General features: G+C 40.9%; 1 pseudogene; it reads right to left on the reverse strand.

Annotated features, from left to right (window-relative positions):
* Window positions 1–738: 738 nt before the first annotated feature.
* The window catches only part of LOC102488561 (GPN-loop GTPase 3 pseudogene), a 20,484-nt pseudogene continuing 13,932 nt past the window's right edge, over window positions 739–7,290 (reverse strand).

Raw genomic sequence — 7,290 nt, forward strand, 5'->3', positions numbered from 1 at the left:
CTACAGTCCCTTCTCCTCCAGTGTCTTCTAGAATTTTGGGCACATGCACATGCGCCCAGCATGAGTTTCAAGTTGCCAGGTCCAGGACTCAAACTGTGGTCGGCCATGTGGGACTCCAGTGCCTCAACCACTACACCACCTGCTGGCCCCACACCTGGCATGGTTTTCAAGCCACCAGATCCAAGACTCACACCACACATTTGGCCATGTGGGATCCAGCTGCCTAACATCCACACCACCTGCTGGCCCCCACAAGTGCTAATTTATATTATATACAGATCTATGTGCATTAATTTCAATTTCAACTTCTGAAACTAATTCAGTGCTGTTAAAATAATACTTACAGATTCCACTTTAAACAGTCACAGTTTCCAGTAACTCAGAAACTGACTTAGGCATGCTGCTGCTAAAAGAGCCACATACTATGGGGACCAGCAGGTGGCATGTTGGTTGAAGCACTGAACTCCTACTAGCCGGTGGTAGTTCAGTCCCAGACCTGGCAGCTTACTTTCTCTCTCTCTCTCTCTCTCTCTCTCTCCAGAAGCACATGTACCCTATAGCAAATTAAAAATAATGATAATTAATAAAATAAATTATTTGAAAATAAAAAGAGCCACATGCTTTTTTTTTATATTAAAATAAGCAACTGTCTACTGTCACAATCTTCAAAGAGCAGAATATTCTGCCTCATTGGCCACAAGCTCTTCATATGTACATGGTTACTTCATAGCAAATGCTTCAATCACTCTGGCTGTCTTGGAAATATTCTCCAGACATAGAGGAAGACTCATCATCATGTTTCTTTAGTTCTTTAAATTCCAAGTCTTCTCCACATTGATTGGCAACATCGATGTGTTGTAACAGTGTTCGTGCTTTCTTTAAGGTAAAAATCAAACCATGCTGTAGTCACTGATCAGTCAATTTTTTGAATTTTTTACTTCAGTCACTTGCAGAACCTTCTAACAAAGAATAAATGTCTGCATCTAGAAGCTTCTTAATATCCCCTTTGACTTTCTTACTCAGTAGACCTCAGCATGATGTTAACTCGTGGAATTTCTAAAGAGATTGTGGCTCTCCGTGCTGCCAAGATACTGGCAATGAATGATTCCACCATGAACTGAGAATCAGTGAGCAACACTCACAGACTCAGAACTCCCACCACCGGGGCTGCTGCACTAGCTGTTTTAGCGCAGGCAGGTGAGCGTACAACTCAATCTGACGTGGACAGTCAGAAACAGTGTAGTTGTCCTCTACGTGGCCAAGACAGTTTTCTAGCCAGTCAAAATTATTGCTAGAGAACTCCATACGAAATGCCACCCTTCATGAAGATCAAACCACCAAGTATCGTCCTTCATCACATCGTTCACCTCTATCAATGCCTGATGTCAGCCATCATGGAGTAGCTGAAGTGTTGCACTGTTGGATCTAAGTTTACAGCCTGGACAAGACCAACGGAGAGCTTCGCAGTGCTGTACCATGGTAGCACAGCAAATGCTCTTCCTGCTGCTACAGGGCCTGTGCAGCTACATCTAATGAGGCATGTCCACACTTGGTTTCCAGCATACAATTTTTGTGTTCTTATGGTATATTCTCTCATTCATGGTCTTTTTTCTAGTCTTTTGTAGTTCATGATTCACTGTCATTTTGACACAGCTGCCTGTCAACAAAAGTATTAATTGGGGTCATTGCTGACATGTCCTTTTGTCACATCCACTCACTCCACTGCCATTACTCTGATCATTTTATCTTTTATCAAGCCCTCTCTATAATCTAGAAAAATTTTAGAACTTTTCAGGCTTCACACTAGGTTACGTTTAACACCCCTGGCTTTATCTATTAATATCCTTCTCCCTAACTCTGTTCTAAAGTAGAAGGACAGTCTCTCACATCATTAACTACTTATTTTCTCTTAAATTTTGCCTCCCATTTCTCCAGAGCATAATGGAATTATTTAAAAGAGAAAGTAATATAAAAGTCTATTTCCTTACAAATTGTGTGGTCTGTTTCTCTGTGTAGTACAGATACACCCTATCAGATCTCCCTTTCATGTGTAGTTCCATTGAGATTAAAAACTAGTCTGCAAACTCTCTTTTGATGATTCATTTTTATTTCTCCTGCACTTACCATCAGTTCCTCCAATTGTGATCCATAGAAACTGATTACTGATACCTTAACCCAAAGCGAATTTAATATAAGACTGTGGTGGCAGGGATGGGAATGGATGTGGTGCTTATGTATGTAATGATAATAGGCTTGGAGGCTGCGAGGGGAGGCTTGGGAACAGAGAAGAGCAAAGGAAGATTTAGAAGACCAAGAAGTCAGAAGAATGGTACCAGTATTTATGAGAAACAATGTCTGGTTATCACGCATCTTCTTGACTTTTGTCACTAAAAGTAAATAATCTCTCAATGTTTTCTTCATTCTTACACCACTCATTTAATATTCACAGTCGCAGAGGAGAGAACATGATTGGCTAAGGTTTAAGTCACCCACCTGACCTTTGGGCCTACTAGAGAAAGGGCCTGGGTGGCCCAGCAGGTGGCATGGTAGTTAAGATGCTTGACTCCTACATGACCAACCATTGTTTGAGTCCTGGACCTGGCACCGTGCTTTCTTACTTTCTCTTTCTCTCTCTATCTCTGCGGTCAAATTAAAAAAAAAAATAAGGATGAATAAAATTAAATAATAAAATAATTCTTTTTAAAAAAAGCTGGAAACCTGAACAGAGATGAAACATTAAAAAAAAAAAAAAGAAGAAGAAGAAGAAAAGAAAAGAAAAGAAAAAGGACCTGGGACCCTTAATTTTCAAAGACAGGCAGTTGTGGGAACCAGCAGTTAGTGTAATGGCTATGTCGCGGGACTCCCACGTAGTCGACCGTGATTCCCCGCCCGGACCCGGTGGCTTAAAACTCACGCCGGGTGCGTGTGCGTGCGTGCCCAAGATCCCGAGAGGAGAATGGAGGAGAAGGGATTGCAGCATGGCCATCCCCCCTGGGGGGTGATTTCTCGCTTTCTGTCTCTATGTCTCTCTCTGTCTGTCTGGCAAGCGCACGTGCCCTATAGCGAAGATCTCTCCAAGGGGAAAACAAAACAAAACAAAACAAAAAAAACCAGGCAGTTGTCCTTCCACCAGGACCACATGCAATGAGGAAGAGACATTTTTCCAAATAGAAATGAGGAGAAAGTGAATGGACAGGGCAGCCAGCAAATACCAACATCTAGAAAGAAGCTCACACTTTGGGTTGAGTTGTTTACGAGTGGAAGTAGAATCTAAAGAGAACTTTATAAATTAATCAACTAGTATTCATGAATTACTTACTTGTCACAGGAATTAATTCTAAATAAAATATGTCTGCCCAAGGGCCAGCCCATGGCCTAGTGGCTGAGGAAACTGGATCCCTCATGGCTAACCAAGCAGTTCGAGTCCCAGACCCAGTGATTTGAAAAATATGCTGAGTGTGTGTGCATGGGTACCCAAAATCCCGAAAGGAGGGAGAGGTGGAGAAAGGATTGTGTATACACCATCTCCCACAGGGGGTGCTTTCTCCCTCTTCTGTCTCTTTTAGGCAAGCACAGGTACCCTCTAACAGACTAAAAAAAAAAAAAAAAAAAAGTCTGTCTGATCAGATTTTACAATGATACATGCAAACAAGTAATTCTCAAGGGGGCATATGAAATGATCTCTTTTGCCTTGTCATTTACATTTTATATATAGGGCTGCCGTTGAGTTATAGGAGAAAAGAGAAAAAAGACATTTTGTTGGGAGAAAAAGGCAGGAGAGGCTACCTGGGAATAGATAACAGATATGTCAATATTTTACATGTGTTATCCACAGATCTGATGTTTGTAGAAACTTAGAATTGCTTTTCAAACCCTTTAAGGAGCTTTCCACATTTTTTCCTCTATTCAACTTTCTCCCTCCTCTGTAACATCCAAGGTTTTTGCATATTGGATCAAGAATTCAAAGAGGTGAAAAAGTGACATATTTTTACTATCTACTCTCTTCCTCTTAAGCAATTTCTTTCCCCATCAACCATTTTATGTATGCTGCTCATGGGTTTCGGTAGTAATAAAGATTCATTTTTCAGGAGGGAACATCAGAATTAAGAGAACTGTGAAACTATTCAGCATCCATCATTCTTTTTATAATTAGCAAGTAATGGGTTGAGGGGCAAGATAAAGCATATATATTTCTGACATCTTTTCTTTGGATTCCTTTTTATTTTGTTGGAGATGACAAGGCAGATTTAGATGTTGCTTTTCTAATTTGACAAGCTGAATATTGTCAGGCAGATGTCTTCATTAAGGTTGTGTAAGAAGAGGGAAGAAAATCAAAGAGAAGTAGCAAGCTTTCCTTCTGGTACTCTGGGTAGGGGTCATATATCTTACAGGATGATCTATGAGTACAAGAGTAGCTTATGGTATTTTGCGTGCAATGGTAATTTTTGGGGGGAGGGATTAAAAACACCTGTGGCAAACATCTGTTGGGGCCTGACACCTCATTGTGTAGTCCTGGAATATGCAGTGTTATGACCCACTTCAGGAAGCAATAACTATTGAGGTATTTAGGTCATGAAGCATAGCAGAAGGGTCTGTGTGTGGCACTTAGGTGAGCTTAATCAAAGGTGGGAAAACCTGAAAATAAATTGGAGGAATATCCTTACCTATCGTAAAGTTTGATACAGAAGATTTCTACCAGGTACATCATTTCTGTTGAGAATATCTATTTAATTTCAACTTTGTTCATTCCAAGTAGAGGTTAGAAACTAAATGTGAGTCCTTTTGTCATTTCTTTTTTTTTTTTTTTTTTTTTTTAAGTTTGTCAGAGGGAGAGAGAGAGGAGAAAGCACCCCTCCCAGTAGAGTATAGTCATGCTGCTGTGCCTGTCAGGATTTGGGACATACATGCACATATGCTCAGTGTGTTTTTCAAGTTGCAGGGGCTGAGATTTGAACCGTGGTTGGCCACATGGTATCCAGCTCTCTTAACCACCAGGCCAAAGGGCCAGCTCACGATTTAGTAGTTCTCCTTTCCCTTCCTCTCTCTCTACTCCTGATTGGAAGATGAAAACAGTCTTCCCTCTATGATTTCTTCAGTTTGTGTCTTTCATGTTTCTAAAAACTTGTCAAATACCCCATCTCAGGATTCATTCTTATTTTTGACTCTCCATTTCTTTTCAAGTTATCTCCCATCCTTCACATAGGTCATATTATAATTTTTCTTTAATCAGCAAAGTAGCTCAACAACTCCTGAGACAGCTTTCTTTCTGTTAGCAACTAAGTTACCTCAGCAGGATCGGGTGAGAAAATGGTGTCACAGCAAGAAGCTTGTATTGTGCTCGTTAAGTACCGGGAATGACCAGTAGCGTACAATCATACACTGGAGGCCAAACAAAAGTGGCAGCTATTTCAGGCCAATTTCTGCTGTATTAATTCAGTTATACATTGTGATAACTACTGTGCATCTTTAACAATAACCTGCAGGTGATCAAATTATGCCACTCAACCATCGTGATCATCTAGAACATTATAAGAGCAGTAGCTATACAATGCTATGTTACTGTCCGAATAACCACAGATCCATGGTTAAGAAATATTGTTGCCAGGAAGCACCATTATTTCCTGTCTTATTTTTCTTTGCCTTTTAAAAGTATTGGTTCTTTTCAAAACCTCTAGGAAGAGACTTTTCGTACAATCTTAGCACTGCATCTGATCCTAATTCCCATCCCCCAGCAGTGTACACCTTGAGACGTGAAGTAGAGGAAAATGGCATAACACTTTGAGAGAGCGCAAGGAAATTTTATTTGGGTTGTCACGGATAAAATGAACTGGATGAGTAGGGCTAGGAATGAGGAAGGGAAGGAAGTAATGGATACTGACAATTCATGTTAAAACAAAGCAGATCGAAACACATGAGATACATTTAATGGAAAAGCTCTTCATTTAAAATGACTTTTTAAAAAAAAAATTGCCAGGTGAATTTGCCAGAGAGAGACAGAGAGAGAGAAAGTACCCCTCGATGGGGTGTTTTCACACTACAATACGTTCTCCATTTCTCCATCCTGTTGGGATTTGGGGCATGCACCTGGCCTGTCTGTCTGTCTGTCTGTCTTTCTTTCCTTCTTTTAGAGAGATTTTTTGCTATAGGATGTGTGTGCTTGCCAGAGAGACAGAGATAGAGAGAATAAAAGCGAGAAATCACTCCCTAGGGGAGATGGCCATGCCACAATTCCTTCTACTTCTTTTACCTTTCAGGATTTTGGGCACTCACACACACACACACACTCAGTGTTAGTTTAAGCTGCTGGGTCCAGAACTTGAACCACAGTCAACTACAGTGGAGTCAGCAATATAACCATTACACCATCGGCTGGTCCTGCACCTGGCATGTTTTTTAAGGATTTAAATTATGATTGGCATGTGGGATCCAACCTTTGGCCTCTAGGCTATGGGACTCATCCTAAAACTACTTTTAATATGTCAGAAAATCCTTACTGATTTGTAGGTGTCAAAAGATTAAAGAGAATGTCTTTATAATATTAATGTGTTTGATCAACAGGAGTTTATTGACCGTCCCTATGCCCAGGACTATTCTAGTTGCTGGAAGATAATGATAGTGAACAAGCAAATTCCTTGTTCTCATGAAGCTTGTACAGTGAAGAAACAAGTAAATGCATGGTCTGTTAGCTGGTGAGAACTGAGTTGTTGGAAAAGTCATGACACCTTTTTGCATAGAAAAACATAAAAAAAAAATATGTCATGACTTTTCTGATGAGCCAATACTACAGAGAAAAACAAATCAAGGCTGAGAGAGAGGAGAGGTGGTGGGGAAGAGCCAGCTATTTTATATAGGGCTGGCCAAGAGACCCCTGATCTAAGAAAATGGCATCAGTAGACTCTTGAAGGAAGTGCGGAAGCTGTCTCTGTGAATATTTGGGCAAGGTTTTCAATCAGCGGAAAAAGTGCAAAATCTCCAGGGAAGAAGTGTGTTTGGTATTTTTAGGAAAAATGAGGAGAACCTGTGACTGGACCTGAGTGATATGAAGGAGAGTGGTAGGAGATGATGTCAGAGGGACCAGCTGTTGATGTAATGACTATGTTGCTGGACTTTCATTTTAGTTGACTGCAGTTCGAGTCCCAGACCCAGTGGCTTAAACTCATGCTGGGTGCATGTGAGTTCATGCTCTAGATCCTGAGGGGAGACTGGGGGAGAAGGGATTGCGGTGTGGCCATCCCCCCTGGGGGGTGATTTCTCATTTTCTGTCTCTCTGTCTCTCTCTGTCTTTCTAGC

Source organism: Tupaia chinensis, unplaced genomic scaffold (assembly GCF_000334495.1).
Source record: "Tupaia chinensis unplaced genomic scaffold, TupChi_1.0 Scaffold000434_1, whole genome shotgun sequence".
NCBI classification, from domain to species: domain Eukaryota; kingdom Metazoa; phylum Chordata; class Mammalia; order Scandentia; family Tupaiidae; genus Tupaia; species Tupaia belangeri.